A 13,069-nucleotide genomic window follows, 5' to 3' on the forward strand; every position below is an offset into this window, starting at 1 on the left:
TTCCGGTCGCATTGTTCTCTCTGAAAAATGTTTTTCATTTAATATGATTGTCATAAGGTTCCATGACTTTGTCCACACAGGGCATTTGAACACACCAAATATATTTAGGTGATTTTCATAAAACTTTGGGTGTTTTATTTAACTTTTGTACACCTGTGGTGTTCTTGGCCAAAAATGGCCGGTCATTAGAAATGAATTGGTGAAACTACAATTAGTGTATAAAATTGAGTTCAGACACATGCCCATTCATCAGATGGACACAGTTCCTCTCCCAGACAGTTCCTCTCCCAGTGCGCGTGTGTGTTTAGCACACACACACACGCGCACACACACACACACACACACACACACACACACACACACACACACACACACACACACACACACACACCCACACACACACCTCACTCCGCTTCTTGGCTTCCATGGCAACACCCACGGGAACCTTTCTCCAACACAATTTTTCCCCCATGGGAACCACACCTGTTGGCATTCTCACAAAAAATCACAACATTGTTTCAATAATATATAGAACTTTTCTAGCAGCTCTGGTAAATTAAGCTTTTTTGAGGCCTTGCTCACAATTCATTCTGTGGCAGCACAATGACCAAACAATATACTGCATATGAGGCTCTAGATCATATCTTTGATCATGATACTGGTGAGGAGGAGAGAGTCCAGGAAACTGACAGTAAAGATTCATTAGAGGAGGAAGTGTCAGAAGTTGAAGACAACACAGAATATGATCCAGACCAAGAGACTACCGATGGAACAATCCAGTGATGAGGAAGAGGACCCTGCTGAGGTTGTTGTTACATTCCGGTCAAAGAATGGGAATTTGTCCTGGTCTTCATCCCCCCCGAGAGGAGAGGTTGGCTGTCGGCTGAAAAGGTTATCAGGATGACCCCAGGCCCAACGAGATACGCCATTTCCCGGGTTGATGACATAAAGTCCTAACACTATTTAAAAATGTGAAATGGTTTGAAAACAAATGTCCTTGTCGAACTTGGAAACAAAGTAAGTAGTCTGTGATAAATAGCACAATATGTTTCATCTGAGTATTTGTTATAGTCAAAATAATCCATACATTTACTCAAAAAAAGAGTTGTATGAGCTCAGGTCAATGAGACCTACAGGCCATAAATAGCAAATAGAAGTTCAAAACTTGTAATGTTTACAGGAACTTAAGTTTATAAAAAGATCTAACACAACATTAGGTGATAATATATGTATTATTATGGATTTATAATCAGCTATAATGGGGCGGCCATTTTAGACCGGGAACACAGAATTAATTAACATGAAACGAACACAACAGGAGGGTTAAAACACCTGTAGCCTATAATAATACTCACTTTTAGGGTTGCAAAATTCCTGGAACTTTCAATAAATTCCCTGGTTTCCCAGAGATCCTGGTTGGAGGACTCCGGATTTCCTGGTTATTCCCTCCTGATACCGGGAAACCTCCATCTGGGATTTCTGGAAAAAAAAGGGAATTTAATGAAGGTTCTAGGAATTTTGCAACCCTACTCACTTTCAAGTCCATTATCAAATGAATCCTCCACTATTTCAAAGTGAGGTAGACTACATGCCATCTTCCAAAATAAAAAACATATTATTTGATACTATACACAACAGTTTTCAGCATTTTTACATTTTTTTAATGATTCAGCTTTCAGCATATTAATGAATTTAATGATTTCAATGATACCATGTTGCTCAGGCAACCAATTAGAGTGGAGAATAGAGGTAACTCTGATGAGTTCCTGTGTTGACGCTAGGCTAACTAACTCATAGAGGAATCAGAGGGGATTGAATGGAGACTCACTGAGATGTGGTCTCTGATACAGATGATGATCTATGGGACTTGAGATCAAAGCACAACCATGCCTTGTTCTCATCAGGGAGTATACAGACAGACTGTGGAGAAATGATTGGTTCCAATTGGCTGTTTTTTATCATTGGGTTTCCTAAGCATATTTACACAGCACGATACCCATCTCGTAGAACAGTCGCCTGTAAAACCATGCAGAGCAGCACCTTCCTTATTGACAACATTAAATTAACAAACACTATGTGTATCAATAAAGTACTGTGTCCATTGAAACTGAAACTGTATATATTTTCAGGATAGAATATAGAAGATCTACAGAGAATAAGGTCAAAGACAATACATATGGCTGTCAGTGCCCCTCATTAATGTAGAGTGTATGATGCCCAAATGAACCCAACATACAATAACAGCACCCAACCCTCCGGACAGCCCTGTCAAGAAATAGCATATTCTTTATATAATATATAATCAAATCAAATCAAAGTTTATTTGTCATGTGCGCTTACTTACAGGCCCTAACCAACAGTGCAATTTTTAAGTAAAACATAGGTATTAGGTGAACAATAGATAAATAAAGAAATAAAAACAACAGTAAAAGAGAGTGAAAAATAACAGTAACGAGGCCATATACAGTAGTGAGGCTATATACAGTAGTGAGGCTATATATAGGCACCGGTTAGTCAGGCTAATTGAGGTAGTATGTACATGTAGGTATGGTTAAAGTGACTACGCATATATGATAAACAGAAAGTAGCAGTAGTGTAAAAGAGAGGGTGGTGGGTGGTGGGACACAATGCAGATATTCTGGGTAGCTAATGTGCGGGGGCACCGGTTAGTTGAGGTAGTGTGTACAGGAATGTACTGTATAGTTAAAGTAACTATGCATATATGATAAACAGAGTAACAGCAGCATAAAAGAAGGGTTGGGGGGTACAATGCAAATAGTCCGGGTAGCCATTTGATTACCTGTTCAGGAGTCTGATGGCTTGGGGTAAAAACAGTTGAGAAGCCTTTTGGTCCAAGACTTGGCACTCCGGTACCGCTTGCCATGCGGTAGTAGAGAACAGTGTATGGCTGGGGTGGCTGGGGTCTAGGACAATTTTTAGGGCCTTCCTCTAACACCGCCTGGTGTAGAGGTCCTGGATGGCAGGCAGCTTAGCCCCAGTGATGTACAGTACTGGGCCATACGCACTACCCTCTGTAGTGCCTTGCGGTCAGAGGCCGAGCAGTTGCTGTCCCCCGCAGTGATGCAACCAGTCAGGATGCTCTCGATGTTGCAGCTGTAGAACCTTTTGAGGAACTGAGGATCCATGCCAAATCTTTTTAGTTTCCGGAGGTGGAATAGGCTTTGTCGTTACTTCTTCACGACTGTCTTGGTGTGTTTGGACCATTCTAGTTTGTTGGTGATGTGGACACCAAGGAACTTGAAGCTCTCAACCTGCTCCACTACAGCCCCGTCGATGAGAATGGGGGCATGCTCGGTCCTCCTTTTCCTGTAGTCCACAATCATCTCCTTGGTCTTGATCACGTTGAGGGATAGGTTGTTATTCTGGCACCACCTGGCCTGGTCTCTGACCTCCTCCCTATAGGCTGTCTCGTCGTTGTCAGTGATCAGGCCTACCACTGTTGTGTCATCTGCAAACTTAATGATGGTGTTGGAGTTGTACCTGGCCACGTAGTCGTGGGTGAAAAGGGAGTACAGGAGGGGACTGAGCACACACCCCTGAGGGGCTCCAGTGTTGAGGATTAGTGTGGCAGATGTGTTGCTACCTTCACTCATCACCTGGGGCCTGCCCGTCAGAAAGGCCAGGATCCAGTTGCAGAGGGAGGTGTTTAGTCCCAGAATCCTTAGCTTAGTGATGAGCTTTGAGGGTACTATGGTGTTAAATGCTGAGCTGTAGTCAATGAATAGCATTCTCAAGTAGGTGTTCCTTTTGTCCAGGTGGGAAAGGGTAGTGTGGAGTGCAATAGAGATTGCATCATCTGTGGATCTGTTTGCAAATTGGAGTGGGTCTAGAGTTTCTGGGATAATGGTTTTAATGTGAGCCATTACCAGCCTTTCAAAGCACTTCATGGCTACGAACGTGAGTGCTACTGGTCTGTCATCATTTAGGCAGATTGCCTTAGTGTTCTTGGGCACAGGGACTATGGTGGTCTGCTTGAAACATGTTGGTATTACAGACTCAATCAGGGACATGTTGAATATGTCAGTGAAGACACCTGCCAGTTGATCAGCACATGCCCGGAGCACACGTCCTGGTAATCCGTCTTGCCCCGTGGCCTTGTGTATGTTGACCTGTTTAAAGGTCTTATTCACGTCAGCTACGGAGAGCGTGATCACACAGTCGTCCGGAACAGCTGATGCTCTCATGCATGCCTCGGTGTTGCTTGCCTCGAAGCGAGCATAGAAGTGATTTAGCGCGTCTGGTAGGCTCGTGTCACTGGGCAGCTCGCGGCTGTGCTTCCCATTGTAGTCTGTAATAGTTTGCAAGCCCTGCCACATAAGACGAGTGTCAGAGCCGGTGTAGTATGATTCAATCTTAACCCTGTATTGGCGCTTTGCCTGTTTGATGGTTTGTCGCAGGCCATAACAGGATTTCTTATAAGCTTCCAGGTTAGAGTCCCGCACCTTGAAAGCGGCAGCTCTACCCTTTAGCTCAGTGCGAATGTTGCCTGTAATCCATGGCTTCTGGTTGAGGGTATGTATGTACAGTCACTGTGGGGACGACATCCTCGATGCACTTACTGATAAAGCCAGTGACTGATGTGGTGTACTCCTCAATGCCATCGGAAGAATCACGGAACATGTTCCAGTCTGTGCTAACAAAACAGTCCTGTAGTTTAGCATCTGCTTTATTTTACCACTTTTTTATAGACCATGTCACTGGTGCTTTCTGCTTAAATTTTTGCTTGTAAGCAGGAATCGGGAGGATAGAATTCTGGTCAGATTTACCAAATGGAGGGCGAGGAAGAGCTTTGTATGCGTCTCTATGTGTGGAGTACAGGTGATCTAGAATTTTTTTCCCTCTTGTTGCACATTTAACATGTTGATAGAAATTAGGTAGAACTGATTTAAGTTTACATGCTATAATTAAACTCCCCGACCACTAGGAGTGCCGCCTCTGGGGGAGTGGTTTCCTGTTTGCTTATTCCCTTATACAGCTGACTGAGTGCAGTCTTAGTGCCAGCATCCGTCCGTGGTGAAAACTCTCTCGGCAAATAGTGTGGTCTACAGTTTATCATAAGATACTCTACTTCAGGCGAGCAAAATCTAGAGACTTCCTTAGATTTCGTGCACCAGCTGTTGTTGTATGCACAGACTGCACAGACCCCCCCCCTTGTCTTACCGGAGTGTGCTGTTCTATCTTGTCGGTGCAGCGTATATCCCGATAGCTGAATATCCATGACATCATTCAGCCACGATTCCGTGAAACATAAGATGTTACAGTTGTTGATGTCCCGTTGGTAGGATATTCGTGATCCTACCTCGTCTAATTTATTGTCCAATGACTGCACGTTGGCAAGTAATATTGACAGTAATGGCAGCTTTCCCACTCGCCATCGGCGGATCCTTACGAGGCACCCCGCTCTGTGTCCTCTGTACCTGCGTCTCTTTCTCTTGCCAATGACGGGGATGTTGGCCTTGTCGGGTGTCTGAAGTACATCCTGCGTGTCCTGCTTGTTGAAGAAAAATCTTTGTCTAATCCGAGGTGAGTGATCGCTGTCCTGATATGCAGAAGCTCTTTTTTTGCCGCAAGATACGGTGGCAGAAACATTACGTACAAAATAAGTTACAAATAACACAAAAAAACACATAACAGCACAATTGGTTGGGCGCCCATAAAACTGCTGCCATTTCTTCCGGCGCCATTTTACCCTATCAATATTAAGACATAGAACATCATAATATACTATGTCACACGATCAGACATTTATGCTAATTAAACTTTATCTATATCAACTCTTTATTTCCCCTTAAAATCTTCTTATTTTTGTTTCCTTTTGTCTGTGTAACGTAACTCAGCTTTCAGCTATGAATGTGTACAAGCTCAAATAAACCTTACAATATCCTCATCTTCTCTTTTCTGTTGCAACATGTGGAATTAAGTATGATTCTGAATGCTACCACTAATAATCACTTTCGAGGTTGAAAAATTCCAGAAACTTTCAATAAATTCCCTCCATCTAGGATGTGGGGTAAAACAGGGAATTTATTGAAGGTTCTAGGAATTTTGCAACCTTACTCACTTTCAAAAATAAAAACAGATTCTTTGATCCTATGTACAACAGCTTTCAGCATATTAATGATTTCAATGATACCATGTTGCTCAGGCAACCAATTAGAGTGGAGAATAGAGGTAACTCTGATGAGTTCCCGTGTTGATGCTAGGCTAACTAACTCATAGAGGAATCAGAGGGGATTGAATGGAGACTCACTGAGATGTGGTCTCTGATACAGATGATGATCTATGGGACTTGAGATCAAAGCACAACCATGCCTTGTTCTCATCAGGGAGTATACAGACAGAATGGGGAGAAATGATTGGATCCAACAACATGTCTTGTATCATTGGGTTTTGCAAACAAAATGTAAGCTAATAAGAATTAATATTTATTTTTCAGAAAAAAACAACCAATACGAACAAACAGAATTGCAATCTGTATATTTAAATTTAAATTAAAATGTACCTCTAACATAGACACAGTAGCCACATATCCTGTATAACCACAATTTGTGAAAAAGTTGTATCAAAAAAATGCATTCAAAATGAATCTTAAACAGTCTACATCAACATAAAGCTAGAATAGAAAGCTAAAATACAGATAGCTGAATGTATAAAACCCATCCAATAGAAGTGACATTCTGGGCTGTTCTCTACCCCAACAGAAGGTCACAACCCCTGAAAGAAAACTGTGGAGGAAGCAGAAAGACAGCCATCTGTGATTTCTACGCCAGAGCATCTGTGTACAGCATGTGTGTACAGTGAGTGTGTGTACAGTGTGTGTGTGTGTGAGAGAGAGAGAGAGAGAGAGAGAGAGAGAGAGAGAGAGAGAGAATGCCTGTGTCTGTCTCTGTGTTTCTAATTTCTGTGTCATTTCTCTCCTTCAAACCCTATACCTTGGCCTACATGCCTGCTTGTTGTTGCAACAAGACTACAACTTTACTTTGACTTTATTTGACGGTACAATGATTCACACTCACAGCAAACCCTAACAGACACACAAACGTGTTGCCAGTAGTCTAAAACTTAGTCTAAAAAAGGTTTTCTAACAAAGCATCACATTGCATTGGAGGGATACAATGTTGCATGGCTCAAGTGTACAGTACATTACAGTACTCATTACACATGCACATTCAGTATGGGTACACACACACACACACACACACACACACACACACACACACACACACACACACACACACACACACACACGTCCTCCTTATCTTACCAGACCCCCCTGATCTTTAACGAGTCCCAATGTAATTAAAACACACCAGAAATGCAGACAGACAGAAGTAGCAGAAAGGTATGAGGGTATTTCTCCCTCCACACACACACACACACACACACACACACACGTATAAGAGGTGTGAGGGTGTTTCTCTTCTACCTCATTCCCTTCTCACCCCCATTGAACACCCAGGATAAAAATAACAGGCAAAAGAACTCCTGCTAATTCAATACCATGTCTTACTGCACTGCAGTTCAGAGCCTGTTTGGTCAGCTGTAGAAGAGCAGGAAAGGGAAAGTGAGATCCAATCCATTAAAAACTAAAACATTCCTTTGCATACAGTTTATAACAACGTTACTTTACTTTTCCTCTGAGCTCATATTGCTTCAATATATATGAATGTTTTGCTCCAAAATACACTACAAGCCCAGTGATGTGCCAACTGAAGACTATCCTTGCGTGATGGAGAGCTAGTGTCAGAGAAGGGTAAATGTTTAATGAGGAAGCCTTACGACTGCTTCACACAACAGGCCCAAACATGAAAACACAAACAAGCATGTCTGTCTCAAAGGACAGATATCATCACTCTGTGTGATGTTGTGTTGATGGTCAGAGTTAGTAAGCCTCGTTGGTCAGTCTCATAGTGTAAAGTGTGGACTTTGTAACTGTTGCCTGCCCTCGCCTTGAGTTCCCCTCCCTGGCCCTGCGTCCTCATGATGCATGTTGGCTAGGCCTCATCACCCAGCAACCCTAGCCCCTATTGTAGACACTAATTAGGCTAGCCAATGGACAGGCATGATCTGGGTAGCAACCTCCAAGAGTACAACGCTCGCGGCGATGGAAATCTCCACTGTCCTGTCATTAAACCATTACCACCAACATTAAAGAGGAGGGAGATTTGTGTTCCTCTAGGGTGTCTATATTTGTGTGTGTGCATATGTTTGTGTGTGTGTGTGTGTGTGTGTGTGTGTGTGTGTGTGTGTGTGTGTGTGTGTGTGTGTGTGCGTGCGTGCGTGCGTGCGTGCGCGTGTGTCTGTGCTTTTAATGATACCATGTTGCTCAGGCAACCAATTAGAGTGGAGAATGTGTGTGTTTGTAGATATGCATGCATGTGCCTGTGTTTGTGGATGTATGTGTTTTTTTGTGTGTGTGTGCTCAGTCTGCTCAGTGGTGACTGATAGCTGTGTACTTACTCCAAAGCACGGTGTGTGTGTGTGTGTGTGTGTGTGTGTGTGTGTGTGTGTGTGTGTGTGTGTGTGTGTGTGTGTGTGTGTGTGTGTGTGTGTGTGTGTGTGTGTGTGTGTGTGTGTGTGTGTGTGTGTGTCTGTGACTGTGTCTGTGTGTGTGACAGTCAAAGAGAGCAGAATGGGTATGTCTGTCTCCATCATAAACACTCTCTCTATGGTCCCTCGCTCTCTCGCTTTCCTTTAATCCACCTTTTATCTCTCTCCTCTCTTTCATCCCCTCCCATCTCTCCTCTATTTCAATCCCTATGTCTCTGTCTCTTCATCCCTCTCTTGTCTCTATCCCACTGTGTGTGTTTTCCATTTCAGGCTGCGTGTGGTGGCACTGAGGTTTAGACAGACCAGGTTTATGTACGGCGAAGGGCTGATGGATGGAGGAGGAGAGAGTGAAAAGAGCAGAGGAGAGGGGGAGGTTGGGACCGGAGTATTTGCAGATGCGGCTTGGATACGAGATACAAAAACAAAGGAGGACTTTTAGGTTAAAAGACATGCATGGTTGCTTCTCAAAGGGCCTGTGTGCTGTGCTTGCTCAGCCCGGTCTGTCCGTGACTCAAAGATTGCCTGCCTGCCAGTCAGGGGGTTCTCACGGGAGGCTAGGCTTATTTATAATCACTGTGTCTTCTAAAAGACTCATAGTAAACTAATATCAGTGGCTGCATGGTGTGTGTGGCCAGTCCTACTCTTACAGGCCTTTGACCAGGCACTACCTGATATCCCTGAATTCCTTGAAAGTGGTGTGGTAGTCCTAAAATAATGTAGAGAAGAATGGTGAATGGTGAGGCAAGGACAGGCATCAAGATGTGTCATTACTAGACTACTAGCCCACAGATTTACTCCATATTGTTACAACTGAAAAAGAATAGGAACGTGTATGAAATATTAATGCTTTGTTCAACAGGGCCTTTCACGCATCTTGGATCTTCACCTGTTGAAGTATCTCACACCTGTACTGCTATTTAAAACACGGGAGGAACAGAGGTAGGCTACACGGGTCTTTACACCGACACAACTCGCTCCGTTTCACCAAGGAGATCCCGTGAGAACCCCACCCGGTGCTCAGGAATCATTTCTGGCGCTGCAATGCTCTGTTAGTCCCGTCTCCCCCGCGGAGTGGATTGAGTGTCTGTAGACTCCCCCCTACCGTAAGAAGACGGAACTTCCTGCTTAACTCTTATCCTTAACCCCCAAAGCCACGCGCAAATATTTTCAGACATCTGTCTCTAAATGTAATGCCAATTCTCAGTCTCAATCACTTTAACCTATGATCTATTTTATGTCACACAAACACACGCACGCACGCACGCACGCACGCACACACACACACATACATACACGAACACACACACACACACACACACACACACACACACACACACACACACACACACACACACACACACACACACACACACACACACACACATTCGCTCTGTTCTTTAAGATACAGCCTTTCAGCAAAGCACAGGGCGCACTGAACCGAATAGTTCTCTCGGCTCCTGCAAATAGTCTGCTCCCCGTCTCTGTCTTTTCGATCACTCTGCTGTTGAACGCTTCATTTAGCCCTACACACAGGGAGGGCGACTTGGTCCGGAGACATTTAGCGTTCACTTGAGTCAAGGGGGTGGAAATGGGGGACAGTTTCACCAGAAGCGGTTAGGTGAAAATATTAGGACCATCCTATTTCCCTATAGGGGAGGATATTGATGTATTATTTATGCCGACCATACCAGCTATTTAGGACTAGGGGAAACACTGTATTGATACAGAAGCTTTAGTTGCACATCGCACGCTCGCCCCAAAGTGTTCAGTGACTACTGATCCGCAAAGCAGAGAGAGGATGACTGCGTTACCAAGATGAAGAATCACAATGTATCACATTTTCACTGCATGCGATGTCGCTATATAAGTTATGGCCACATAAATCAACACAGGCTGAATAACTTAAAACATCAGCAAGTTATTTGATTATGCATTTAGGGATAGGATAGCCTATAATGTTATAATAAATGATGTGCTACTAAGTAAGGACGATTGAACATGTGAGTAAATAAAGAAAATGTAGAGTTTAAAAGTGGAGTAGAGTTCTCAAATAATGCATTTTTCACGCCATGGAGAGCTACATGTCTATCGAAGTGCAGCTACTTCCAAGCGCAGAGACAAGAGAACGCGGGTAGAAGGGAAAAAAGAGCCACCGAGTTATTCCTTCCCTGGACAAACAAGGCAGATAATAAGAGAAATCTAGAGAAACAATCAATATGCACAACAAAGGCATCTCCGAAATCATATAAAAACATTTGCCATATTTGTATCCCGGACAGGTCCATTTGATTTAATCAAAAACAAATACCAGGGTTTAGTAAAACTCATGAAATCACAGTAGATGTTCGTTGCGGCGACTTCGCTATGCAGTCTGTCGGAGATACAGGATAGGTACCTTGGACAGCGACTAGCCTACTCGAGACCGCCGCCGCCGCGAGGGCGCTAGGAGCTTGGCGCGCTGTGATTCCCTGAGCGCGTCTGTTTGACATGTTGATACTGCCTAAATCCACACCCGGACCACTAAAAGCTACTCGGAGCAAATTCATCTGGCCCTATTCTCCATTTCCAAAGCTGTACAGCTTATAGTAATCGAATTGAGAGGGACCAGAACGGAAAGAAGAGCAATGCCCAGTGGGTTTAGAAGAAGTTGATGTGATGAGTGACGGATATTTTCTCTCCCTTGCCTGCCTGAAACTGCCGACTAGCGCCTCGGCTTTGCTGCTAGTCTGTCATCAATGAGAATTATCTTAAAACCATGGTGCTGCAAAATGAATTCACTAAATATGTTATCAAACACAAATGTTAAATTCTTAAAAACACCATTGTCTCAAGGGAAGATGCGAGAAGCATAGATCCCATGTCGGATTAATATAACACTGTGTTATTGACATAGCACATTCGGTTGAAAGTAACAATAACGCGTTACTTTGAGGTGTCTATATATTAAATGAAAGTAATATTTACCTTGAAAAAGTTAACAGTTCCATTGAAGCATATCTTCCGTGTTCCAAGCTCAAACTCTTTCGAGAGACAATCAACAATTCCACAAGCTTGATTAAAATAAGTTCGTTGTTCTTATTATTTCAAGTATGCGTACCCGATGTATTAGCCGAATATAGATATTTTGATGAAATGAACAAGTCTGAGAAGACTTGCAATACAAAACTGCTTTATTCCAAAGTTCCAATGAGTAAAATGAATACAAATCCAGTCCATGTAGCGTTTAAAAGTATGTCGATCCAAATTCAAAGGTCCCCCTGTTTCTGAAGAGATGCTCTCAAAATCTATATTTTTAAATCCCAATTTATTTTAGAAGCCTTGTCATCAAGTTATTCTCAAATTTCGCTGGCTTCGTTCGACACAGGCGCCAGCTGAAGTGAAGGTCTAACAAAGCGTAAAATCAGAATAGCTCCTGGTGTTTTGTCTTGATTCCAGTGCGCGCGTTAGAGGCAGCACCCATCGTTCATCCCAGTTTTGGAGTGTCCTTGCCGGTGTGTCTGCGGTCCGGGTGCTGGACTTGGTTTCCGTCTTTGAAACCCTGGGATTCGTCACAAACGCATATACCCAGCAGCCCCCCCCCCCTTCTGGAGATGGAGTCGGAGCAATTCGTGGGTGACACACCGAAGTGAATAAGCCACAGCAAAGAGAGCTGGGGTGAGACATATGCTAGCGAACGCAAGAGAGAGAAGAGATGGGATTTTTTTGTCTCGAGAGTGTGCCTTTCTTGATCAACTGTGTTTTGTAGATTTATCGAAATATTATTTACAAAGCAACATCTATTCAAGACATGATTAAGTTCTTGCTGCTTTTTAATATATTGGAATTCGCCTATATGTTTAGTAAAATCATGTTATGTAGCGTAAATAACAACTGTTTAGATGCTTGGATGCAATAACGCATGGCATTTCAAACGACGATGATTTCCTTACGAAGGTAATGGTGTCTTGTCTAAAGTAGCCAATGTGATGCAACTACAGTTGAATCTGAATTGAAGATACATTGAGTGTCTATAGACCAACATCAAGTGCTCACTGGCATAATAAAAAAAACACACACACCCTAACTGAATTCCAAATGCACGAGTCAAGCTGCTCGTGCCATAGCCTACACTTGCCAAATGGCACATTTAGTCGCTCCCTTGCTCGAGCTGTTCGGAGTAGCCTTTACGCCTGCTACGTTAGGTTATGAGTAGCCTAGCGACGGAAAGTGACTCAGAGGTAGGCTATATGTGATTTTGCGCAGGCTATTATCTAATATCCGGATCAGTGGTCGCAAAATAGACTAGCCAATACTTGTAGCTCAAATGGGAGATTCCATTTCTCGAGGCATCCCATGGCTCTCCCCGCGCGCCTCCAAGTGGGCGGACTTTTTTTAAATTATGCATAGGAGGTTCGCTGTTTTAAGAGGGCGTGAGTGGGAAGCTTTGAATAGATTCATTCTGGTCCAATAACACACATCTGCCGTTCGAGTAGCTTACATCATCCAGTAAATTACAGGT

General features: G+C 43.3%; 1 protein-coding gene across 6 annotated transcripts in view; it reads right to left on the minus strand.

Annotated features, from left to right (window-relative positions):
• LOC106579424 (adhesion G protein-coupled receptor B1) overlaps positions 1-12,125 on the minus strand; it is a 114,057-nt gene extending 101,932 nt beyond the window's left edge. For all 6 annotated transcript variants that reach the window (XM_045701575.1, XM_045701561.1, XM_045701573.1 and 3 more), the window contains exons 1-2: positions 11,536-12,125; positions 1,356-1,479 (exon numbers count right to left, since the gene is read on the minus strand). The gene's annotated coding sequence lies outside the window, so the exon portion shown is untranslated. The remainder of the gene's footprint in view (positions 1-1,355; positions 1,480-11,535) is intronic.
• Positions 12,126-13,069: the final 944 nt, after the last annotated feature.

Source organism: Salmo salar, chromosome ssa02 (assembly GCF_905237065.1).
Source record: "Salmo salar chromosome ssa02, Ssal_v3.1, whole genome shotgun sequence".
Classification (NCBI taxonomy): Eukaryota; Metazoa; Chordata; class Actinopteri; order Salmoniformes; family Salmonidae; genus Salmo; species Salmo salar.